Raw genomic sequence first — 27468 nt, 5'->3', positions numbered from 1 at the left:
AAAAAAAAAAAATCATCATCATCATCAAATTCCTGCCATGTACCCTCAAGGGGTGTACAGGATATGATAGTACTACATGAAAAATTTACATCATTACTAACTTCCTATCTACAATTTTCCTCCAAATCAGTCTGTTACATGTCAAGACTCCAACATTACCAGATCTTATATTTCTATCGTCTAAGGCACTTTGTACTGTATCAATCAACCTATATCTTGGTTTTCCTCTGGGTCGTTTTTCTCCCAAATTAGCAAAACACTTGTTTTGCTAAACTTTAATCGCCCATTATGTTTAAGTGACCATAACACCTGAGATTAGCTCTGCTAACGCATTCCTGGATGCTGACAATGTCAAGTTCTTTCCTAATATTCTCGTTTTTTAATATGATACTGCCATTGATGCCATCTGTTCACGCCTCTAATCTTTCTCAGGACTCTCATATCTGTGGTCTCTAGTCTTTGGTCAAGTGTTTTACTTCTGACCCAGCTCTCAGATCCATAAGTTAAAACTGGTTTGTAAACTGTCTTGTATACAGCTAATTAAGTGTTCCGACTAATTTCTCTCCTATTCCATATGAATTTATACAATTGGCTTCCTACCATACCAGCTTTGTTGATTCTGTTGTCTATTTCCATATTTAATTTACCATCTTCACTAAAAATCGTGCCTAAGTAGCTGAAATGTTTTACTTGTTCCACAGGTTCTCCATTCACAACACAGTTGACATTTTCAATGATTCTGCCTATTTTCATTGTCTTTGTCTTTTTATTGCTGACCTTCATACCATATCTATTACAACAGTTATTCAATTTAGTCAGGGAATCTTGGAAACTTGTAGCGGATTTATTTAGAAGTATAACATCATCCGCATAAAGCAAAGAGCTGACATTAACATCTCCAATTCTGATATCATGTTTAATACCACTTTCCTTCATAATGTGATCTATATATATAATGAATAACAGAGGGGATAATGTACATCTTGTCTCACACCAGATTTAACATTAAACCATCTTCCTGTACTTCCTTCAATTCTAACTACTGACTTGCAACTCAAATAAAGACTAAGTATTGCTTGATATAATGCCCCATTGACACTATATAACTGTAGTGTATTGAATAGCTTCTCTCTTGGCACCTTGTCATATGCCTTTTCCAGATCGACAAAACTTAAATACAGATCTTTGTTATATTCCCATGATATCTCCACTATTTGTCATAAAGTGAAGATCTGATCCTGACAGCCTCTATTTGACCTGAATCCGGCTTGTTCTTCACCAAGCTTTTCTTCCACAATTCTTCTCAACCGTTTCTCAAGTATACTTGCATAGATCTTGCCAGGAACACTCAGTAGGGAAATACCTCTATAATTCTCACATTCAGTTTTATTTCCCTTTTTATATATGGGTACTATGAGAGCTCTACTCCAATCGTCTGGAATTCGTCCCTCTGTCCAGGCATTCTGAACTATGCAGTGCAGCCAATGTAAGACTTTTATACCACCATACTTCAGCATTTCTGGTCAAATATCATCTACTCCTGCTGCCTTTCCACATTTCAAGCCTTTGAAGGCTTTTTCTTCAAGTATGGATATGTATTCCTGACTGCATGCCTGGTTAGTGTTTTTTATCACTGTGCTGTCATCACTGCTTGTTTCATTTAGCAAATTTTCAAAGTAATTACTCCATACTTCAAGGATAGCTTTTTCTCCTGTTTTCATGTCACATTTATCATCTCTAACTCCTTTTACAGTACTCTTTTCTCTATTCCTAAGCTTCTTCAACAACCTCCAGAATATTTTGCCACCTTCTTGATATTTATTTTCTATGTTCTTGCCAAAGTCCTCCCATGACTTTTGTTTAGCTTTCTTACATTTGTCTCTGTATTCTCTAAGAGCACAAGCTGACTTATTTGCCAGGAACTTTTGATATGCTTTCTTCTTTTCCTTCACTGCCTCTTTAACTTCCTGTGTCCACCAGGGAGTTCTAATTTTTCTATCCTTGCAGACAACTTCACCACATGCCTCTCTAGGTGAATCAATCAGGGTTTTCTTCAAGGTTTCGTTCCTGTTCTCAAACTCTTTCATTTTTTCATCAATAATCTTCGTGTATTTTAGTCTACAGTTCACATCTGAGAGATGCTCAACTTTCATTCGGTTTAAAACTTTCTTACATGTTATTCTTTTCAATATGAAATTCAATTTTATCCTGCTCAAGACTAAATAATGATCACTTCCAATTTCAAATCCTCTGTACACTCTGGTGTCCTGCACAAGGGAGAAAACATCACTGTCAACAATAACATAGTCAATGAGACTTTTCTTATTCCTTGCTTTTCTCTCCATGTGAATTTGTGCACCTTTTTATGTTGGAACATGGTGTTATTAATAACCAGTCCATGTCCTGAGCAGAAATCCAGCAAGTATTTGCCATTATTATTAGCTTTGCTCTTTTCTCCAAAGTTTCCCAAAACATTTCTGTATGCCTGACAATCACTTCCTACTCTGCTATTTAGATCCCCAACAAGGACCAACTTTTCCTTTTTCATTGTGTCAGTAGCTTTCCCTAGAGCTTCAAAAAATTCCTCCACTTCTATCTTAGTAGAACCTTCTGTGGGACCATAGGCACAAATAAGTCTCATTGTCCAGTTTCCCATTCTGATATTTGCCCAAATCACTCTACTTGACACTGCCTGCCATTCAAGAAGATTAGTCTCGTATTTTGTGTTGAATACTATGGCCACTCCTTTTCCTTGATTGTCATTTCCTGAATATAACATTTTGTATTTATTTTTCAGAAAGATCTCACCAGTTTTTGTCATTTTTTGTTTCAGTCACCCCTATTATGTCGATCTGGTACTTATCTAATTCTTCAGCTAGCTCCATTTCTTTGCCATTCAGGCTTCTTATGTTCATAGTACCGATCTTTAACTCTGGTGATGTTGAGTTGGGGTGTGTTTTCAGATTTGTTCCAGTAGCTGACTTTTCGCTGTTTGCCCTGGTTCCCTGGCGAAAACAACGGGGGCCTTGTTTAACCGGGTGACGCCCCAGCCGGCATGAAATTTTGTCATCATGTTGTACCATCATTTTTTATTTTGGTTTAACCAGTAAGAATACAATTTGGTCGGCTAAATCCCAAATTGCCAGCCCATCCTCGTTCGTTCAGTATCCGGGTAGATACCCAACAGGGTGCACCACGAGAAGGTGAGGATTGGACATTAGGTCAGAAGCCCTGGTCGGTTCTTCGCATTCCTTTAAAGGCCATGTGGAGGTCTTCTCTCAGTTATATAGCTTTGACCCTTAAGCACCCCCACAGTTTAGATGGAAATGCAAAAAATTCACTGAGAATTCTATCCCAATGTTGAAATCCCCATTTTCTCAAGATATGTCCCATTGTTGGATATTTGCTTGGATGTTGATGGTAGGCTGGCAGGTCTGGAACATAATTGATCAAACTGAATTTTATCAGCTGAAACTGTAAACATTATGGTATATAACATAATCAGATATGTCAGCTGGGATAATGCCAAGGCCCCATCTGACATATTTGAAAGAAACAGAATTAAAGATAGGTATCATCAATGTACCAAAGCATAAATAGAAAAAGAACATCAACATAATTGATGATACCAAGACTAAGGCAAATCCTTTTAAATGCTGTAAATAAAATATAAGAATTTATTAGGCAATAGGGATCTTAGGAAAGATGACTATATTTGATACAAATGGAAGGCAGTTTCAAACAGTGCTGTGGAAAATTTTCAAACTGGTAAACTGGAAAATGTAATTATATTTGCCTAATAAGGCCTCAGTGAAAGTATCAGCAGATGAATTTTTCAAGTCATTCATTAGCAAGTATAGATGAAACAGAAAATCGGAGGACAAAATTGATAATAATGGTTCACAATTCTGGAGTTTTGCTTAGGATAGGACTAATTAATACTATATTCCAAAAAAAATTATGCATACATTTGCAAACAGATAACAAAGAAAAGGAAACAAGAATGTCTTATTAATTTTTGAAATATGAAGTAGCCACAAGTGAGTATTAAGCAGTATAAAAAATAAGTATCACATTAAAAAGCAATAGTGACAGCTGTAATTTCACTGTAAGATCATGCTAAATGTGGCATGATCCCATGTCCTGGTCAAAACTGCACATGCAGCTCTGACCAACAAACACACACACACACACACACACAATTAGAATTCACATGAACAAATGAACATACTTAAACATTCATTACAATGAGATTATGTATATTATAATAACATCTGTGAAAGTTCAAGATGACACACACGTGGTAGAATAAAAAAAACATATAAAACAAATATTAGGGACAGTTTATTATCATTTTCCCAAAATTCTGAATACTGGATAGGAGTGATTCGAATATGGAAAGTAATGAGCATCTTGAAAGTCTCAAAGAAAAGAACCATACTTGAAATGGTTTTCATAAAATGACATCAATTTGTTTTCAATGAACTCAGTATCTAGTGCCGTGACATGGGATGCATGATTTATATGCAAACTAACATCTTTGAAAATATAACAGTGGCAAATTTTATTTTCAAGCCAAAACTCTACCACTAAAAACATAATAATGTTGGGTTTAACATCAAAACATAAAATTTCATATCGGTCATTGTGTCTTTGGTCGCAACAAATATTACATCTAATGCGTGAAGAAGAAGACTACAAAGATCATCATCATCACGCGTATCAAGGATTTAGGCCTAGCATGGCCTGTTCCGGCCTTAGAAGTCATCGTTGAATCGTTTAAGAGGACGTCCTGGTTTTCTTTTCCCTAATGGCTTGTACTTTAAGGCATGTTTTGGTAATCTTTCTGTTTTCATACTACAAAGATGGATTTTTAAAAAAAAAAACGAAGGATTGCGAATATTAATTTGCTCTTAAACAGCCTACATACCTACATAAAATGTGAATCACAATTGATATCAAGGAAATTGCATCTCTGATGATGAAACATGGAACTGGGTAGAGGAGACTCTGAAATTCGTAATTATGTTGTACTAGGTTAAGTGAGGTTCAGATAATAAAGAGTTCACTGTATTAATAAGACAGCAAATCTAAATAAATAGAGAGTCACTATAATTATAATAAAAAAACAAACCCCAAAAAATTTTAAAAAACTCAAAAGAATCTTACAAAAAATTTCTTCCACATTCATTTTATCATCATGGTATAAACACCAACCTAATTGACGAGCACCATCACCTGTTTACATCCAAACCTTATCTTCTGTTTTTACAAAAGCCCCAATCTTAAACAATCAAATCTTAACTATGCAAACTCTAATTGTCTGTATGATTTTTTTTTTTGCTCAAAGGGTTGGTTCTTGTGCTTTTGTACAGTCTGATATTCCTTGTCAAAAGATTCCTAAATCTTGAATCTCCTCATTTTTTTAACCTTTTATGGCTTAAGATTTTTTTACCTCATTATGTATCATTCATCTGTGGTCTCCACTGTTCCACAATTCTTAAAATCATTCTGAATTTTATCCTTCAAGACTTATTTCCTGCAATCGAAATTCCAGTGAGGTCATCTTCCTTTGGGTTTTAATGTTAACAACTCTGTCTCCCTTTCTTCAATTCCAAGCAAGCCAGAAAAGAAATGGTGGTATATGCTGTAAGAAATGACTAAAGCAAACTGGTCATCTCCCGGAATTCCTGACAATCTTCTCAACTCATTCAACACACTGGATTATTTTTTAACTATTTCTCCTTCTAGGTATACTCTTGAGATGGCTGCTTCTCTTGACAGCTCAGGTAACAATCTCATCTCTAGCAGAATACTCTCCTCTCAACTATTCAAAACTTCATGTATGGCACTATATCAATATCAAATGGGAAGATCTCCAAGATTTTTATTCCTGCTTTCTATATTCAGACTACTGCTTCCATTCTCTAGATCCAGATACTTGTGATCTTGTTACAGAAGTTATGCATGTTGGTGTAGGCATTCATTCTCTACTCTTTTCAAAATTTCTCTTCCTATATCCAAAATCATGGTTTTCCAAAAAAAAAAAAAAAAAAAATGTGCCATTGTGGTCCAAAAAAAGAAAACAGCATATCACAAGTGGCTTGAGGCAAGAACTCCAGATTCATTCATAGCCTACACTGAAGCCCATTAATAATGGCTAAACCCGTATTTGAAAGGACTAAAAGTAGAAAACTTGAAACCTATGCAAATGGGAGTCTTGCCATCTGGTCCTCTACAAACACTGCTAGGCTGCAATGAATTAAAGGTACAAATATTTCATACTAAAAGTAACAATACTTCATCAGTGTAGAACAAACAGTTAAAGGAATGGAATACAAAGTATAGAACAGTCGATGGATTACCAATTAAAATTGTTGCCGCGTGCCAGAAAATTAATATTAATAAAATATTATTAAATAATTCTTAAAACTATTTCATTGATGGTTGCATAAGATAAGACTCTCCCAAACCTTTGGGAGAGAGAGACAGTCATTTCGATTCAAATTCGGCCAATGTAAAAGGGCTTTGCAACTTTCTTTGAAAAGGTGTTCATATTTAATATGAACTCAATGTTTCCAAAACACTTTCGTTCTTTTTCTCAGAAAAAAAAAAGACTGTAGTTCTTCTCTCTTCAAGTCAAGATCTCTCCTCTTGAACTGACTCTACAGTATCCTCAGCTTCCTTCCTTTTATCTGTCCAGTTACTTGCTCTGTGCATATCATATCTCAAATCCACCCAAACCTGGAATAATGGTCTCAATATTTGGAGTGCTATAGCTAAAACCTCTCTAAAAATTCTTGATGCTGTTCTGAAGAGAGCACCTTGGTTGTTCAACATCTCCTCCCTTAGAGAATTTCTTCAGCTACTGTCTCAGAGATTCAGTTTCCATATTGTACCTCTTCTACAAATATGATTAGATTTCAGCAGAACTAGCACATAGTTTGACTCACATTTCTGCTAAATGTACAGCACAAGCAACAGCTGCCCAGGATCCTTTTACAGATGAACTGTTGACTCACCATAGTAAATGCTATCAGTTATCTTTCATTCTATCTGCCTCAATTCTGGAACAGCCATCTACAATCTACACAAAGTATTCTTTCAAGACTACAATCTCTGGCTCGTTAAGAGGAATATCAACAAATTACATTGCTCTTGATCTCAGTCTTCCCCCCCCCCCCCCCCACAACATTTATTTGCTATAGACCTTGAAGCCTCTTGTATATCAGAGTGTTAGTTTTTTATATATATATATATATATATATATATATATATATATATATATATATATATATATATATATATATATATATACACTAAAGGGGGGGGGGCCTCCGGACTCCCTAGCGATTGGATTGCGAAGCTAGTCTCCTTACTACACTAGTCACCCTTCTAGTTTGAGCCTTATGTTCTCAACCTCTCTATGTGTCTTCCATTACCTTTTTCATCTGCAATTCCGGTTTGATTTCCTAAGTCATCCATTTTACTTTAAATCACTATCTTCTTCATTTGACGTATGCAATTTGCCCTTGCCATCAACAAAATCTTAAAAATCTTAACTAGCTTAAATGCACTGGTTACTTCTCTCTCTTAAAATTCTTCCATCCATTGTTCTGTCTCAAGTTGGTTCCAAGTCTATTATAATTACCTGGCTTATAATGCCACATAAATTTCTTTCTCACATCTGCATCTCTATTCATCCTTCAAGTCAGTGCTACATTGTCACTCTCACAAGCTAGGATCAAGTATGACATCTCAGTGACCATCAGAGCTTCTGATGATATGACCAAATCCAAAATGCCGAATCCTTGTGTTCTATCCACTAAATACTGAATAAGACATTTTGCATCTGCCAGACTAATTTGATTAAGCTTTTTCTGCTCAATGAGCTCTATATTTCCACCTATAATAACATCCTACTAAATACCTCACACCATATACTCTCAAATTCATCAGTACCATTTCCTTCCTTATTCTCTACCATGAAAAGCACAACTCATCACTTATCATAAGTAACACAGCACCATCTCATTTATCTTCCATATTCTGCTAAACTATGCTAACCATCAGGATTTTCTTCTCTGTCACGCATGTTTCATTGATGCCAATAATCTTTGGACAGACTGAGCCAATCAACACCACAAATTTATTCCCTTTATTCTTAACAGTCCTAGCATTTGCATATAGAAAAACCAGCAGACTGTGTAGTTCTATAACCATCATTACTCTCTTCAACCTTTACTTTGGTCTGCAAAATAATATACACTCATCTTCCAAGTCATTGTTCCCACATGAGGCCAATCCTTATCTTCTACCTGGCAATACTAATTAATCTGCCCAAAGACAGCCTTTCCAAATGCATTTTTCTACATTCAAATGCAATCCATCTCTTGCATACAGTTCCTTTCTATCATCAAATGCGTTCTAAGCATTCCAGACTGCTCTTCCTATATACTGTCAACTACCTTCTCATAATCAGTGCTCTTCTCCCCAACTCTGTATTATCATGACTAGGCAGCACACTTGCTAACTTCCATCTCACACTTTGGATAACAAATCTCTTGTTATCCAATTCATTCACACCAACCATCATTATCATCTCATGCACATTTTCATCCCATTTCACTGTCGTTGTTGCAACATGCTATCTCTCAACTGTTCCTCCAGATAAACATCCATGAATTATCAAATCCGCATGCATCACACTCCTCATAGCTCCATTCATTCTTCTCTCAGGGACATTCCTAACCCTATGCTTCCACACATTCCTATTTTCCTTCCTCCCCTCTCTCTCTCTCTCTACCCCTTTTATTCCAATCTCTTAGCTACTCTCATTTCTTTTTTTTCCTCTCTCTCTCCTTTCTTCTCTGCCTTGCTCTCGTACTGACTCTTTGTACCTATTAACTCACAAGTCTCATAATCTTTCCATTCATTCTTCATGCTTTCCATTTCCTTTCTCAATAGATGTTTCTTTCTATACAACTCCTGCTTTCACCTGACATTCACTCACAGAATCAAGGCCATCCATCAAATCATTTCCCTCTGTCACACTCTTTATGGTCAATACTGACCTTAAAACACATCATCACCCTCTCCTATCTACATTCTGCCACTTAGTGGAAGAGATAGCAACACTGATGTCATCAAGTGCTTCCCTCTGCCTGCATTTCACGCATACATATACTGTTTTTTGATCTTCAACGGCTACATTTTTAATTTATGGGATGTATATGTGTCCCAAAGCATAGTTAGCTATAAAATCTTCTAGTATGTCAGGTACGAGGTGTGGCTATTAAATAACGAGGCTGGTTGCAAAAATGTGGTTTATTATTACAATTGTACAACTTAATTGTTATCCCCTTCAACAAACTCCCCTCCTCTATCTATACATGATACATATGAATTTTCCATTGTTGGAAGCAGTGCTGCAAGTAATCAGGTGTTATCTGCTTCAGTAGCGTTGTCGTTTTCTCCTTTACCCTCATCCACTGACTGAAAATGGGTGCCCTTCAATGAGGATTTCAACTTTGGAAAAAGGTAAAAATCGCATAGAGCTCAGTCTGATGAGTAAGGTGGATGGTTCAACACTGGGATCTTCTTATCAGTCAGATACTACTTTACAAACAGTGTACTGTGGGCTGGAACATTGTCCTGATGGAGAATCCAAGCATTCTTTTACATATCGGGTCTCTTCTTCTTCTTCTTCCTCACTTGTTCTCTCAGCATGGAACCTTGAGGTTCTAGCCAAGCTGATGTAGGTTAACTGTCTGACCCTCTGGTACCCCATACAACTATTACCACATCACTGATATATAAAAAAAAAAAAAAACGATAGCATTGCCCTGAGTTCTGACTTGCTCATTCTTGCTTTTTTCATTCTCGGTGACGTGGGAGTTTTCCAGTGCATCGATTGTCTCTTTGTTTCTGGATCATATTGGAAAATCCACGTCTCATCGCATGTGATGATCTTCTCCTGCAAGTCTGACTCTGCTGTCAGCCGTTCCATGAGGTCAGTGCAAATTTGTTTCCAGAAGTCTTTCTGCTCCTAACACAAGTTTTTGGGAATCATTTTGGCACAGACTTTGTTCATGTTCAATTGCTCATGCAAAATTTGTCGTACGGTCCCCTTATCAATGTGCACCATGTCTGCTATCATCCGAATGCTTAATCGGCAATTGTTGCAGACAATTTCATTAATTTTCGTAAAGTTTTGTTTAGTTGCTGCTGTGACAGGGTCATCCAGTCGTTTGTCATCTTCAACATTTTCTCAACCTTCAGCAAAGTGTTTGTACCATTCAAACATTTGCGCACATGACATTACATTATCACTGTACACCTCCTGCAACAGTTTCAAACACTCAGTCGGCAATTTCTTCAATTTCACAAGGAATTTGAAATTAATGCGATGCTCAAGTTTAACGTTAGACATTACTCCGGCAAACATGTTTCTTTTATAACTGCCTACAGACTAACTACGAGTGACAGTGAACAATGCTTATCTCAATTGCTTCTAGAACCTTCAAGGTCATTCACGGCACAAGCACATCCCACTGCTACGAGTACACGATTCACAGCGCACCTTGTCTCATTATTTAATAGCCACACTTCATATAGTGCATTTTTTAATTTGTGAAAGGATGAATGAACATGTGCTAGTGATTTAAGCTTTGGCAGCTACCATAAAGGATACAATGAATGAACCAAATCACGGGACACAGAAAATCCAATACGATAAAGGGGAGAAAGTGCTATGTTATGATTTTTGGAGAAAAAAAAGATACATTGCTTTTGAAAATATTTAGCAATAATTAACTAATTTTTTCTTGATTATTACTTTTATGAGCATTTGTTTGTTTAAATGTAATGGTAGTTTGTTTGACTGTGGTTTTTAAAGCTTTTATTTTTAATATGAAGATCAAAATGTCAAGTGATTATTTTGGTTTATATTAAACTGAAGCTTTACTCTAACACAATAGTTGTTTCTATAATTTTTATGATGAATTTTGATCACCGTGTAACCATGAAGGAAAGGCTTTTATGATGAGTATGTTGATGGTACTACAATGTTGCTACGATGGTAATCTACTCACAAGGCACCCTCAACAGAAACCAAGGAATGATTTTGTGTGACATTTGGAAATCTTTTATCAGATCTTTAAACATATCGGACTTTGATTTTTCTGCAAGCTATAGAGTAGACCTACTGAACAATAACCGACCATGTGCCAGGTTCGACGCTCCACGTGTTTCTACTGTACTTGTGTAATGGTTCCTACCCATTCAGTGTTTTTAGTTATGTAATGATTCATATTTAATGCTTGTTGTATATCTGTGTGTTCATCCCAAACCCAGATGAAGCCACTGGCTTAATTGGTGAAACTAGAGGATTTATTAAATAAATATTACAACCTATAAACTCAGAGTTAGTTATTTTTTATTACGAAAGGCTTTTATTTTTGGTTTACTTTATACAATGTTGTACATTGTAGCAGTAATGTGTAAAAGAACAGAGGTGATTTCAGCATGTGATTTTGTTTGCTGCAATGTGTGCACCTTGTAGGATGAAAGATTTGTGGAAGGAGGACAAAAATGGTGAGCAGGTGTGTTGTACGTGTTTTGAGAATGAAAAAATGTGATTGTGAATGGTGAGGTTATTGTTGCAATGCACTAAGTGTGACAGCATGAATGAAACAGTGGAAAATGAAGAGAATTACAGAGGGTAATGGGAAAGATAGCAAGCATATGGATTTCTCCATAGAACAAAACATAGAGCTGAATAATTGAAGAAATACCTGGTGGATGGTATGACAAAGAAACAAAAGAAGGTAAAGATGAGAAGAAGGAGAAAGCAGAACATAAAATATCTGAAGTGGAGAATAAGGATCAAATTTTATATGGTAATTCATTGATAGGTGAAGTGCTTGAGGAGTGTTACAAAATCATGTTTCACCTTGAGAAAAAATTAAAGATGTTAGCAATGCCATAAGGATGTAAAGAGTGAAGGTGAAGGAGATGTTTATTTTGGCTGGTGTGAATGTTCTAGTAGGTGACAAGTGTGGTATGGGAGAAGATATGTGAATTGCTTGTATAAGTAAATCAGAATAGTGAGGATGTAAAAAGTTCGCACAGTATGATAGAGGTCAACTGAGACAAAGAGCTATGATCATGAATGAATCAGTGTGCAGATTTTGGAGGAGGAATGGTGAGGAGTTTGTGGATGTGTGAAGTGAGTTTGATAGAAGGAAGAATTTATATAAGGTAGATGGCTTGTATTTGAATAAATTTGGAGTCAGGTATCTTGAAGTAATTATTCAGTGAGAGTTTGGAAGTGAAGAGTCAAGGGAAGCTAGAATGTTTGGGGGGGGGATAAGTGAGAGTAGGTTCAAGAATCCTAGAGGTTATTAAGTGAGAGAAGGTTCAGGAATCCTAGAAGTTATTAAGTGAGAGAGAGCGTGATCACATGCTACTGCATGCAGCTCTCCAGATTCTAAACCTTAGTGGGCTAATCAACACAAATCGTAAGGAAGGTTGTAGGATGAATGTCAGAGTATTTGGAATAAGGGTGAAGAATTTTTGACATTGGTTAGCTCAACTTGGACAGGAGTTAGAAGGATTAGTAAGACTTGGTGGACTAAGAATGACAGAGTCATAGTATCAGAGATAATAGAGGGAACAGAATGGAAAGAAGGCTTCTGCTCATGACAGCAGAAAAAATGAAGTCCCAAAAAAAAGAAGGCATACATCACGATAGGGATGAAGAGGATAGTTCATTGGCATGAGAAAGAGAAGTCAACAGGATGAAATATATAATTGGTTGCTGCTATAATTAAGGGGACATAATGCAGATGACATACACTGGAAAATTAGCATGATGAGTGCAGTTTGAGTAATTATTATTAAGGGATTTCAACTATGGGGACATACTGTAGGATGGGAGGAAGAATGGTCACAAGAAGGTAAGGAAATGGAATTTATACAGCTGCTAAGAGATAATTACCTGGGACAACATGTAAGGGAGAAGACACAAGGTTCTAGAGTGTTAGATCTGATCTCATAGCATCAGAGAACAACAATAACCAATCTAGCTATTCTGCTTCTGCTCGGAGAAAACAATCATGTAGTACTGACTTGTGAGACTGCCTGACATACAAATTTTCTGTTAAAAAAATGAGATTTTGAAAAGCTGAGGAATCAGCTTTCAGCAGTGCCATAGGATACGTTATGGAGGGGCAGATGGTGGTAGTATATAGGAGGTATCATAGATGGAGTGTTTGAAAAAAGCAGTATCAGACTGTATACTCAGAATCAGGGAGATAAATCAGATAGGAGTTAGATGGATGAATAGCATCATTAAGCAGGAATTACATGAAAAAAAAAAGAAAAGAAAAAGCTGTGGAAAGAGTATAAGAAAATGGTGATCAGCAAACTCATGAGTAGCATAAGGTACAGACAAGAGGATGACCTATATAGTAAGAAAGGCCAAAAGAAATCTTAAAGATCAAGATTACCAAGAAATTATATACTTGGTTTAATCCTTTATCCAAGTATAGGCAAACAAAGTTTGCACCTGAAGTATTCTCAGGAGTGGGGCAACTCGTATATATAGAAGCTAATGACTTCGCATCACTTGCCTTAGTATCCCATAAAGCAAAGCACACATCCTTGTGGACATGTATAATGTTACCCACTCCCTTAATGCATAGCATTATACATATCCACACATATTAGCTTCTATAACAAGAGTTGTCCCAGTCCTGAAAATACTTCAGGTGCAAACTTTGTTTGCTTATACTTGGATAAACGATTAAACCAAGTATATACTTTCTTGATATCTTTAATTTATAGTATAACCAACTGGAAAAACTTTCAAATCCTAAAGAGTTTTTTACTCTATGACAAGTAAAAGGAGAAATTGCGATGGAAGGATGATTTTAAAAAATTGCTGATGGTAGAGAGGTAACAGAAGCAAACCAAATAGCTCAGTCACTGAGTGATCATGTAAGATTGTACCATCTAAGTGGTGATAATGCATGTAGGATGAGTTCTTTACTGCTCAGAAAACAGACATTGAAGAATTGGATGTACTTAGGATAGTACTTAACCTTAATTACCACTAAAACTAGATTTGTTAAGGGGGGGGGGGTAGATATACAGTAGATATATAATGGGGGTCTTAAATTCATGTACACTAATACTAGGAGTATTAGGAACAAGAAGGAAGAGTTTTTGGCCATGGTTGGCACTTCCAGACCACAGGTTATTGGTATTAGTGAAACATGGCTGACTGTAGATGATATAGCTAGTGGGATTGAATGTGATGGGTATAGTGTGTTCAGGAATGACAGAGAGAATAAACTGGGGGGAGGAGTATTGTCGATGATAGCTGATGAGCTACAGCCAAGGAGAATAGAAGTTGAATTGCAGGATAGAGAAAAGAGCACATTTGAGGCCATTTGGTGTGAGATTGTGGCTAGCAGAACTAAATATACAATTGGGTGCTGCTATAGACCAGGTGATGGAAAAGATGGTGGTGATAGTATGCACAAGCAAATAGAAGAAAGGAGTGGAAGGAGGGTGATTATTATGGGAGATTTCAACTATGGTCGCATTGATTGGAGTGAGGAGAGGACACATGGGAGGAAGGAATTTGATTTTATGCGGTTATTAAGGGATAACTATCTGCGACAGCATGTAATGGAAAATACTAGGGGTCAGAGAGTGCTTGACCTAGTAATTACATCTGAGGATTTGGCTGTAACAAATATGACCATATTGCCACCAATTGGTGAGTGATCATAGGGTCTTGACTTGGGAGGTGGCTAAAGGTGTGGAATTTTCAATTAAGACAGGGTACATGTGGAATTATCGGGCTGGAAAGTATGACAAGCTTAGGAGTTTGATTGTCTCAGTGCCATGGCATGTACAACTGCAAGGACTAAAAGTTGATAGTGCATGGGAGGTAGTTAATGGCTGACTGTATACCTAGAGTCCGAATAATAAATCAAGTAGGAGTTAAATGGATGAATAACACCATTAAGCTTGAGCTGCAAAAAAAGAAACAACTATGGAGGGAATTTAAGGAGAAAGGTGACCAGCAGGCACATGAACGGTATAAAACACAGGCCAGAAGGGTGACGAGTGTGGTAAGAAAAGCAAAAAAGGATTACGAAAGAACATTGGCCATGCAGGCCAAAGAGAATCCTAAACAGTTTTTTAGATATATAGCAAGTAAAAGGAAAAATGTACATGGCAGAATGATTTTAAAGAATGCTGATGGTAGGGAGGTAACTGAATCAGTTGAGATAGCTGAGTTACTGAGTGAGCTGCAAGAATATATCATCCAGGTGGTGGCATTGCAGAAACGAATAAACCAGTAGATTATACGGGAATTGTGGTGAATGAAGTGCAGGTGAGTAGTCTATTGCATAACCTCAATGTCAATACATCTGTGGGATTGGATGGTATACCAGCTCGTGTAGTATGAGAAGCAGCTAAAGAATTGTCAGTACCCTTGACCATTTTGTTTAATTTGAGTCTCGGGTCTGGGTTAGTCCCGAGCGGGTGGAAGGAGGGGAAAATAGTTTCAACTCCATAAAGGTGGCTCCAAGACTACTGTTGTAAATTACCGACCAATTAGCATATCAGGAATCATTGTCAAGGTCTTAGAGAAATTAGTCAAGAAAAGAATACAGGATTGGATAGATGAAAATGGAATATTGTATGGGGGGACAACACGGTTTTGTGAAGGGTAGATCATGCCTCAGTAACTTGCTCACGTTTTATAACACAGTGACAGCTGAACTGGATAGGGGTAATGGGTTTACAGTGATACTACTGGACCTTGCCAAGGCTTTTGACAGGATACCACATGGAACTCTAATCAGTAAACTGGAGCAGATGGGGATAGATAAAGGGTTGGTAAGATGGATAGGAGGGTGGTTGAAGGAGAGATACCAGAGAGTGGTTTATTCAGGAGTGGAGTCAAAAAGACGTCTTGTGACTAGTGGAGTGCCGCAAGGCTCTGTTCTTGGACCACTGCTTTTCAATTTGTTCATCAATGATATTGGAAAGGATTTGATAGGAAGTGTTCACTTGTTTGCTGATGATGCAAAGTTGGGTAGAGCAATTGTGAGTGCACAGGATGTTAAAATTTTACAGGATGATTTGGATAGTTTGGAGGACTGGGCTAGGAAAAATGGATGTCAGTTTAATGTGGCAAAGTGTAAGGTTATGCACTTTGGGGTGAAAAGAATAGCAGCAGTATATCGCATTGGTGGAACTGTACTCCAGGAGATTGATGAGGCCAGGGATTTGGGAGTGCTGGTGGATAGGGAGTTGAAGTTTAGGGGGCACATTGCAAAAGTGACTAAAACAGCTCACCAAATCACTTGGCTTATGAAAAATACTTTAATATGCAGAGACAAACAAATTGTTGTTCCTCTGTATCGAGCCTTGATAAGACCCCATCTGGACTTCTGTGCCCAGTTATGGGCACCAGGGTTTCTTCGTGATGGGGAGGAAGTGGAGAGGGTCCAGAGACGAGTGACCAAGATGATAGCAGGTCTGTGGAATGAACCTTATGAGAATAGGTTGAGGATTTGTGGGTTGCAGAAATTGGATGATAGGCAAAGGAGGGGTGATATGATTGAGACATTCATATTACTGATGGGTTTTTATAAGATTGATCCAGAAGATATTTTTGAAAATATGACTGGTGGTGGGAGGACTAGGGGCCATGCATGGAAGCTGGGCAAGAGCGCGGTTGACAAGGGTGTTAGAGCCAGGTTTTTTACTTGGAGAGTGGTGAATGAATGGAATAAGCTTCCAGAGTCTGTTGTGGGTGCTACGACCGTGAATGAGTTCAAGGCAAGATATGATAGATATTGTGTGAATGTTGAATAGTTGTTACAGACATGATGTAAGGGCCTCCCTCGATGAGTCTGTCGCCTCCTTGGAGTTTCCCGGAACAATAATAATAATAAAAAATAATAATTAATGCAAAGAGGCTATGGAATTAGATGGCATAACAGCAAGTCTGCTACATGAAATGTGCAAAGGAAAAGGTAGAAGGCAGTTTAAGCATATACTGTTATCCACCCTAACCCACTAATCTGCCAAGTGAGAGACTACAGTGACCATGACCCTGCAAAACACAAAACCATACTGAACCGGTAAGTATTTTAAAACACAGTGCCAGAAGCACTGTGTTTTAAAATACTTACCAGTATTTTAAAGGGGCAAGCCAAAGGTTCAATAATATTTAAAGCCCATTATAGTCTACCACATGGAAGTAGACTATGTGGTAAACTATAATGGACAAATTATAGTCTACATGTACAGAAAAAACATTCCAAAAAATCATACCAATAAGTAGCTTTTTTTCTCTTTTATATATATATGTATATAAAAAAAAAGGAGTAAAGGAAAAAAAACAAAACAACAACAAAAAAAAAACTTTATCATCATCATCATCAAATTCCTGACATGTACCATCAAGGGGTGTACAGGATATGATAGTACTACATGAAAAATTTACATCATTACTAACTTCTTATCTACAATTTTCTTCCAAATCAGTCTGTTACTTGTCAAGACTCCAACATTATCAGATCTTATATTTCTATCGTCTAAGGCACTTTGTACCATTATCAATCCACCTATATCTTGGTCTTCCTCTGGGTCATTTTCCTGCTAACATGGCAGAGACCACTTGTTTTGCTAATCTTTCCTTGTCCATTCTGTTTAAGTGACCTTACCACCTGAGATTATCTCTGCTAACATATTCCTGGATGCTGACAATGTCACGTTCTTTCCTAATATCCTCGTTTTTAATATGATATTGCCATCTGTTCATGCCCTTAATCTTTCTCAGGACTCTCATATCTGTGTTCTCTAGTATTTGGTCAAGTGTTTTACTTCTGAGCCAGCTCCCAGATCCATAAATTAAAACTGGTTTGAACACTGCCTTGTATACAGCTAATTTACTGTTCTGACTAATTTCTCTCTTATTCCATATGAATTTATTCAATTGACTTCCTACCATACCAGCTTTGCTGATTCTGTTGTCTATTTCCATATTTAATTAACCATCTCCAATAAAAATCGTGCCTAAGTAGCTGAAATGTTTTACTTGTTCCACAGGTTCTCCATTCACAACACAGTTGACATTTTCAATGATTCTGCCTATTTTCATTGTCTTTGTCTTTTTATTGCTGACCTTCATATCATGTCTATTACAACAGTTATTCAATTTAGTCAGGGAATCTTGCAAACTTGTAGCGGATTTATTTAGAAGTATAACATCATCTGCATAAAGCTGACATTAACATCTCCAATTCTGATATCATGTTTAATACCAGTTTCCTTCATAATATGATCCATATATATAATGAATAACAGAGGGAATAATGTACATCCTTGTCTCACACCAAATTTAACATTAAACCATCTTCCTGTACTTCCTTCAATTCTAACTGCTGACTTACAACTCAAATAAGCACTAAGTATTGCTTGATATAATGCCCCATTGACACCATATAATTGTAGTGTATTGAATAGCTTCTCTCTTGGCACCTTGTCATATGCCTTTTCCAGTTCGACAAAACTTAAATACAGATCTTTGTTATATTCCCATGCTTTCTCAACTATTTGTCGTAAAGTGAAGATCTGATCCTGACAGCCTCTATTTGGCCTGAATCCAGCTTGTTCTTCACCAAGCTTTTCTTCCGCAATTCTTCTGAACCGTTTCTCAAGTATACTTGCATAGATCTTGCCATGAACCAGTGGTGCACTCAGGATTTAATCTTGGAGGGGGGATTGAGTAGACGATTTGCGAATGCACACTACGCATCGCATACGACCTATGACTGAGCATCTGCAATGATCGCTAATTCATAAGTAGTATAGAAAGAGAAGACACGACACAACAGAAATAAAAAAAAAAACGAATTTTAATCAGGAAAAGATTTTGGGAAAATTTTCTAGTGTTTTTTCCTTTTCTTTGTGGGGTGCCAGGGCCCCTTGCCTCCCCCCCCCCCTCTGGGTGTGCAACTGCCACGAACACTCAGTAGGGAAATATCTCTGTAATTCTCATATTCAGTTTTATTTCCCTTTTTATATATGGATACTATCAGAGCTCTACTCCAATCATCGGGAATTCATCCCTCTGTCCAGGCTTTCTGAAATATGCAGTGCAGCTACTGTAAGACTTTTATACCACCATACTTCAGCATTTCTGGTCAAATACCATCTACTCCTCCTGCCTTTCCACATTTCAAGCCTTTCATTGCTTTTTCTACTTCAAGTATGGATATGTATTCCTGACTGTATGCCTGTTGAGTGTTTTTTACCACTATGCTATTACTGCTTGTTTCATTTAGCAATTTTTTGAAGTAATTACTCCATACGTCAAGGATATCTTTTTCTTCCATTTTCATGTCACCTTTATCATCTCTAACTCCTTTTACAGCACTCTTTCCTCCATTCCTAAGCTTCTTCAACAACCTCCAGAATATTTTGCCACCTTCTTGATATTTATTTTCTATGTTCTTGCCAAAGTCCTCCCATGACTTTTGTTTAGCTAGTTTTACACACTGTTTAGCTTTCTTGCATTTGTCTCTGTATTCTCTAAGAGCACAAGCTGACTTATTTGCCAGGAACTTTTGATATGCTTTCTTCTTTTCCTTCACTGCCTCTTTAACTTCCTGTGTCCACCAGGGAGTTCTAATTTTTCTATCCTTGCAGACAACTTCACCACATGCCTCTCTAGGTGAATCAATCAGGGTTTTCTTCAAGGCTTGCCACTGAATCTTCAAGGTTTCGTTCCTGTTCTCAAACTCTTTCATTTTTTCATCAATAATCTTCGTGTATTTTAGTCTACAGTTCACATCTGAGAGATGCTCAACTTTCATTCGCTTTAAAACTTTCTTACATGTTATTCTTTTCAATATGAAATTCAATTTTATCCTGCTCAAGACTAAATAGTGATCACTTCCGATTACAAATTCTCTGCACACTCTGGTGTCCTGCATCAGGGAGAAAATATCACTATCAACAATAACATAGTCAATGAGACTTTTCTTATTCCTTGCCTCTTCTCTCCATGTGAATTTGTGCACATTCTAATGTACTAACATGGTGTTAGTAATAACCAGTCCATGTCCTGAGCAGAAATCCAACAGGTATTTGCCATTATTATTAGCTTTGATCTTTTCTCCAAATTTTCCCAAAATATTTTTGTATGTCTGACAATCATTTCCTACTCTGCTATTTAGATCCACAACCAGGAACAACTTTTCCCTTTTCATTGTGTCAGTTGCTTTTTCTAAAGCATCAAAAAATTCCTCCATTTCTACCTTAATATAACCTCCTCTGGGACCATAGGCACAAATAAGTCTCATTGTCCAGTTTCCCATTCTGATATTTGCCCACATCACTCTACTTGAGACTGCCTGCCATTCAAGAAGATTAGCCTCGTATTTAGTGTTGAATACTATGGCCACTCCTTCTTTTCCTTGATTGTCATTTCCTGAATATAATATTTTGTATTTATCGCTCAGAAAGATCTCACTAGTTTTTGTCTTTTTTTGTTTCAGTCACCCCTATTATGTCGATCTGGTACTTATCTAATTCCTCAGCTAGCTCCATTTCTTTGCCATTCAGGCTTCTTATGTTGATAGTACCGATCTTTATCTCTAGTGATGCTGAGTTGGGGTGTGCTTTCAGATTTGTTCCAGTAGCTGACTTTTTGCTGTTTGCCCTGGTTCCCTGGCAAAAACAACCATGGCCTTGTTTAACTGAGCAACGCCCCAGCTGGCATGAAATTTTTATCATGTTGTACCATCATTTTCTATATTGGTTTAAGCCAATAAGAATACAATTTGTTTGACTAAATCCCAAATTGCCAGTCCATCCTCGTTCGTTCAGTATCATATAGATACCCAACAGGGTGCACCACGAGAAAGTGAGGATTGGAAATTAGGTTAGAAGTCCTGGTCAATTCTCCGCATTCCTTTAAAGACTATGTGGAGGTCTCCTCTCAGTTATACAGCTTTGACTCTTAAGCACCCCAAAAGAAACTTACCGGTAGTCAATAACCCACAATGGGCAAGCCAAGTGCTCAATAATATTCCTTAATCCAAAAATTTCATTGCAAATCCAACAAAGGGATTAAAGGACCACAGGTCCAATCAATCTATCTTGCCAGAACAGTTTACCTTGGTATCTCTTCTAGGTCTGGCTCTCACTGATGTATTTGTTCACAGATGGGGATCTGTTGAAGTGGCAGTTTGTGGAGGTTGATGCTTAGTGATGAGTTTTTGTCTGCCATTGGGTGGAGCTATGGCTTCTGCAGGTTTTGTCTGGCAAAACCAATGCTGAGACTAATAGAATGCTGAGACTAAAAGAACCTTATATGATTTATAAGTTTCTTTTGGTTACTCATTGAGGTTTTAGAGTGCTCTGAATGAATGCCTAGTGTTTAGAGAAGATCCTTTACTTATACAGAAACTTATACTTCCAATAATGCATAGCATTATACACACCTGAAAGAATGTGTGCTTTGCATTATGGGATACTAAAGCAATTAATGTGAAGTCATTAACCTCTATATACAAGTAATCTAGTATGCACAAACGTTTTGCTTTTTCAGGTCTATAAAACTTAAACACAAATCTTTCTTATATTCCCATGATTTCTCAACTATCTCTGTCTTATAGAGAAAATCTGTTCCTTACAACCCATTTGGCCTGAACCCAAGGAAACATTTCTCTTTGGCAAGTTTTCTTATGTTCTTCTCAAGTATGCTTGCATAAATCTTACCTGGAACAAACTGTGGGGAAATTCTTCTATAATTCTCATATTTAGTTTTATTTTGTTTTTTATGGTGGGTACTATAAGAGCTCTGCTCAAATCATCCAGAATTTGATCTTCTGACCATGTTTTGTGAATTATGCACTGCAGCACTGTGAAATTTTTTGGCATATTTGGTCAAATATCATCTTCTCCAACTGCTTTCTACATTGCAGGTTTTTGATGGCTTTTCTACCTCAAGTATTTATGTATACCCTTGACTGAAATCTCCTTCAATAATTGCTATGTTACCAATTCTCTCACTTCTAGTATAATAGTCTTTCAAAATAATTACTCCAAACATCTGGCATATCTTTATCTTCAGTTTTCATGCCAGCTGTATCATCTTTGATTTGTTTTACAATATCTTTTCTTCCATTTCTAAGTGTGAAATGGAGAGAAGAATATTGCAAAAGGAATTTAGCAATACTTAGTTTATATTTAAGTTTTAACTCATAAGTAAAATTTGAAAGTTACAGGCTTGATGTAAAATCTTTCGCAAGACAAGGGTGCATGCACATTTTCTGCTCTCTTATTCATCAGCTATGATCACATTTTGAAAGAAAGTGGTATCAAACCTAATAACAATATTCAACTTAGAGATTCAACTTAGCTCTTTCCTTTATACAGATGATGTATAAAGGAAAGAGCTAAGCTAACAAACTGCCTAAATAAATCAAGCACAAGTCTTCAGAATTCTTTGGCTAGATTGAATTATTGAAATAAAAATTAGATAAGAAAAGCAATAAAAGACCAAAACTATGTTAATAGGCAAGAAACAGAAAGCTTCAACTGTATTCTTAGTGGAGAACCTATAGAACAAGAACCTATAGAAACAAAATATTTCAGCTATTTACATACAGTTTTTAGTGATGCGACAATTAAATATGGAAAGAGACAACAAAATAAGCTAAGCTGGTATGGTGAAGAGCTACCTGAATAAATTCACATAGAATAAGAGAGAAATTAGCCTAAACACTAAACTAGCAATTTACAAGACAGTGCTCAAACCATATTTCTTTGATTCTAAAATGTACATTTTTTTCCCCCCACATTTTAACATCACTGAAATAGCGTGTATCTTACAAATAATAGCATCTTACAAGTGCCAACTGTCAGTATAGATGCCAAAAAGCAATGAGACATATGCAAAAGGAGTGCCCATCATATGCCAAGCAATACACCTGAAGGAAAGAGGAACTGTTAAATACCGTATTTGCCTGCGTATAAGATGCACCCCCTTTTTTGTACACATTTTTTAGGGAAAAAACTTTATCCATGTTCCTATCATTTTCTCAGTTGGGGATGGTCCTCTGCAGCCCTGTTTCCATGTTCTTTAGCATATGTTTCCAAGCTACGCAATCACACATAGCTTGTATGCAATATTGTAGCAATGCCGACGTTTTTCAGCCATAATTTGCCAAGAAATTTAGAGAAAATTTAACGGCAGAAATTTGTCACCATTTACAACAACCATGACAACAATTGGAAAGTTTAAACGAACAGGAACACAGCTGTGATCTTCAATGACAGCGCATGTGCATCCACTAAACTCTATGTAACTGGAATGCTCTCACACACACTGCAAGGAAGCAAGAAAGAAATTGCGTAACTCAGAACAGAGAAAATTTCCAGAAATGAAAGTAATAAAAAACTATATCGACGTATAAGATGCACCCTGTTTTTCAGACCTATTTTCAAAGAAAAACAAGTGCATCTTATACGCCAGAAAATATGGTACTTCTTATAATCAGTGCACATGCACACTTGTTTCTAACTGTCCGATCCTGTTGTCACCTCAGATGAGTGCTCCGTGTTAAGTTAACTAAAATTTTGATCTTCAGTTGTCATTTAACATCTTTAAAATATTAAATTGTGATGGCACATTGAAAAGAAACATTATACACACAGAATAACATTGAAACAAAAATGGCTGCAATTGCATATTCTCTTATAAAGCAAAATAATATGAAATTGTGAAAATATGGAATATGGGCTTTATGGACCTACAGAAGGAAGGTAATAAGTATATCAAGCTGTACTGTATTTTGCTGCTGAGACAAGGACTGCCTATGATATGCCAAACAGTGCAACTGAAGGCAAGAGAAATTGCCAAATCCAAAACTTACTTTATTTCTTAAATGATAAGATGTATGAATATTTTCAGTAGTATAAAAAAGAAATAATTGTATTGTTATAATAATTTTTTTTCTTTGTATAAGAAAATAATATTTTTCTCTTGTTGTCAGTAACACTTAGCATTTTCCATATTGCTCAATGCCCCATGTTCTTTGCCTTCGAATTATTACCATTCATTTGTTTATGGGTGAGTTTGATTCCTTTTATAACCTGAATAATGTTAATAAATGTTAATATCTTATCAGATTACTGATATTAACTCTCATGGGAAAGTTCAGGACGCTATTATACAACAAGATGATTATGATTGCATTCTACTTTTCTCTCCCATCTCTTTAAGTAACCATAGCACCTTGGATTAGCTACTCTGCTTGCACATTCTTAAATGCCAATAACGACAAGTTCCTTTCTAATACCTTTACTTTAATATAATTCTACAACTAACGCTATCTGATCACTTGTCTAATTTACCTCAAAATCTACTCATATCTCTGACCAACTGCTGATATAAACTTATTCTCAGAATAATAAGTTAAAATTTGTTTGGACACTGACTTGTATACCACAAGTTTAGTGTTTTGGCTAATTTTTTTCTAATTCCATATAAATTTATATATTCAGCTGGCTCCCCATCATAACATCACTTATTCTGTTATCTATTACGATATTTAATTTACATCATTCTTAACTAAAAGTTGTGCCTAAAAATATTAAATATTTTATTTGTTCTATAGAATTGGCAATAAAAGGACAAAAATTATTTTCACAGTTTTGAATTTGTGTACATCTTGTTGTACATGGTGTTAGTCATAATTATTCCATGTACTGGATGTAAGTACAATATGAACTTACCATTATTATTAGCTTTGCTCTTTTCTCCAAATGTTCCCAAAACATTTCTGCATGTCTGGTATAGATCTCCAACACAAACTTTTCTTTTTCTTTGTCAGCTTCATTCTCCAATGATTCAAAAAATTCTTACACTTTTTTCCTTGGTAAAACCATGAGTGGAACCAGGTCCATTCAGTACCAGGGTGCAAAGAACCCGGGCGGCATAATTTAGGGATGGTATAATTGAACACGTTCATAAAAAATAGGGAATAAATAATAATACACTGAACTGTTTGTGCGCCCAGGTGGTGCAAACCCACGGAACAGTCCTGAGTGGAACCACAGCACAAATAAATCTCTTTGTCCAATTCAACACTTTAATGTCTACCTACATCACTTTACTTGCCTACTAATAATTATACTGCCTAATAATTTACTTTATTGCCTAATAATTATAAAGCCAAATTCAATGTTTGTAATGAGAATGTAGATGTTCAAATGCTACTTCAGGAAAGTCCATCTTTGCAATTTGATGTTCTGTACATTTTTAATGCGTAATTATTATTATTTTCCTGATCCCCATGGAGTCCCAAAACTCATCGCAGAAGTCAACTAGTGAACACAAAGTCTATATAACTAAATAACTAAAACATGTCAAAGTCTCAAATTGCCTTTAAGACTGAGAATCTGAAATAAAACAAACTTTACTGGGCCCATTCTATATGAACTGGAGTGCAATAAAGTTCCATTCACTTAACTGAATTAAATTCTATGTGGATTAATAACTACAATAAACTTCACACTTATCACTTTATACAAGAATATTCTCTCTCAGTCTTCCATTTCAGAGCCTTTGTAGCAGTCGGTATAGATGAAGCCCTTTGGTCAGAAAGACCTGGGTTCAATTCCAGTCCATGACATGAAGAACCTTTATTTGGTCTCTTTCGACTAAAGGTGAGTTAGTCTGTCTCTCATACGAAGGTAGAGGGTTTTTTTCTCCCCAAAACTCAGGTTTCTCGTTCCTCAGAAGACAAGAATACTTGGAGGCATAGGGATAACCACCTTATCCTACTATTACGGTTAGGAAATCGAAGGATATTTGGAAGGCTATGGGTGCTTAAGTGCCTGTTAAAGCCAATGATGGATGGATGGAGTCTTCCAATTCTAACTTTTCTTCTGATTTCTGTTCCATCTTCATATATTGAAGCCACAAAATCCACAGTTTTTCTCCTTCTGTGTTCCTCTCCTACATCCCTAACAGCTGAATGCTCCTTATTTGATAATATTCTTTTTACTTCTATGCATGCTCGGAAATGCATTAGAGCAACTTGGGTTACAATCCACCACTGTGCACCGGCATTAATTCATTATTATTATCCTGACACCCCCCCCCCCAATCGAGTCATAGGATTCATCAAGGGAGGTCAACACTAGTGAACACAAAGTCTATCAGACCACTCCATAATCATCCACAGTCTGCATGTTCACCACCCTCTCAGGCAATGCATTCCATGCTCCTACCACTCTCATGCAAAATATTTACTTCTTACTTTTTACTTACCACTTCTTTTTGAAACTTCCAGGGATGGCCTCTTGTCTTCACTTCTTTCCCTCATTCTACCATATGAAAAATCTCCTCAGTGTTAATACAATAATAACCCTTCAACAGTTTAAGTGTCTCGATCATATTCCCCCCCCCCCTCTGCCTTCTATCCACTAAACTGTGAAGCATGCCTTCAGTCCATCCTCATAATCAAGGTTGTACAGTCCTGACATCATTTTTATTATCTGTCTTTGCAACCTCTCCAAGGTTACTTTATCCCCTTCAATTCCCAGTGACTATATCCAAGAACAGAAATCCAGATGTGGTCTGATCAAAGCTTTATACAATGAGACCAGCACACTTTTATTTCTTGTGTCAATGTTCTCCTCAACATTCCTGCAATTCTCTGAGATATCTTCAATCTTTGCAATATATCCTCAGAACTTTAAATTTCTATCCACAATCACTTCAAGATTCCTTGCTTCTTCCAGTGTAACTTCATCTTTGTGGATCCCAAATTTCAAAACCTTATATTTAGTTGCATTAAACTGTAATCCCCATTCATTTGTCCACCTTTTCAGCTTATTCAAATCCTTTTGAAGAGCCAAAACATCAGCACTATTACTAATCACCCTCCCAAGCTTCACATCTACAAACAACTAAACATCTCCCTGTATTCCTGTGATAATATCATTCACATAAAGATTGAACAGCAATGGTCCCAGGACTGAACCCTGTGGAACTCCACTTGTAACCTTCCTATTCCCCACTCCCCAATATAAAACTCTGATATCTATCAGAGTTGCATATCGGGGAGCACCAATCCACTAATCTGATATCCACACCCACATGATGCAACTTAAAAATCAACTTGTCACATGGCACCTTGTCAAATGCCTTGAAAAAATCCAAAAAAATGATAACGTATGCCTTACCTTCATCTGCTGCTCTTGTTACTCTATTGTAAAAGGTAAACAGATTACTAAAATACAAGTGCCCATTAACAAATCCATGCTGGCCTGCATAAATAATATTACCCTCATCTGCCCAGTTCTGTATATGAGTTCTCACCAATTTCTCCAAAATCTTAACTACAGAAAAAA

The 27468-nt window shown here is 36.7% G+C and overlaps 1 protein-coding gene across 3 annotated transcripts in view; it reads right to left on the bottom strand.

Moving 5' to 3' along the window:
* LOC150097976 (protein phosphatase methylesterase 1) overlaps positions 1-27468 on the bottom strand; it is a 371474-nt gene that overhangs the window by 92547 nt on the left and 251459 nt on the right. The gene's annotated exons all lie outside the window — the stretch shown is intronic.

This window comes from Typopeltis vanoorti, chromosome 16, assembly GCF_054136105.1.
Source record: "Typopeltis vanoorti isolate ZY-2024b chromosome 16, IOZ_Tvanoo_1.0, whole genome shotgun sequence".
Classification (NCBI taxonomy): domain Eukaryota; kingdom Metazoa; phylum Arthropoda; class Arachnida; order Uropygi; family Thelyphonidae; genus Typopeltis; species Typopeltis vanoorti.
Note: the sequence above shows the minus strand (reverse complement) of the source record. Positions and strands in the feature narration are given on the sequence as shown.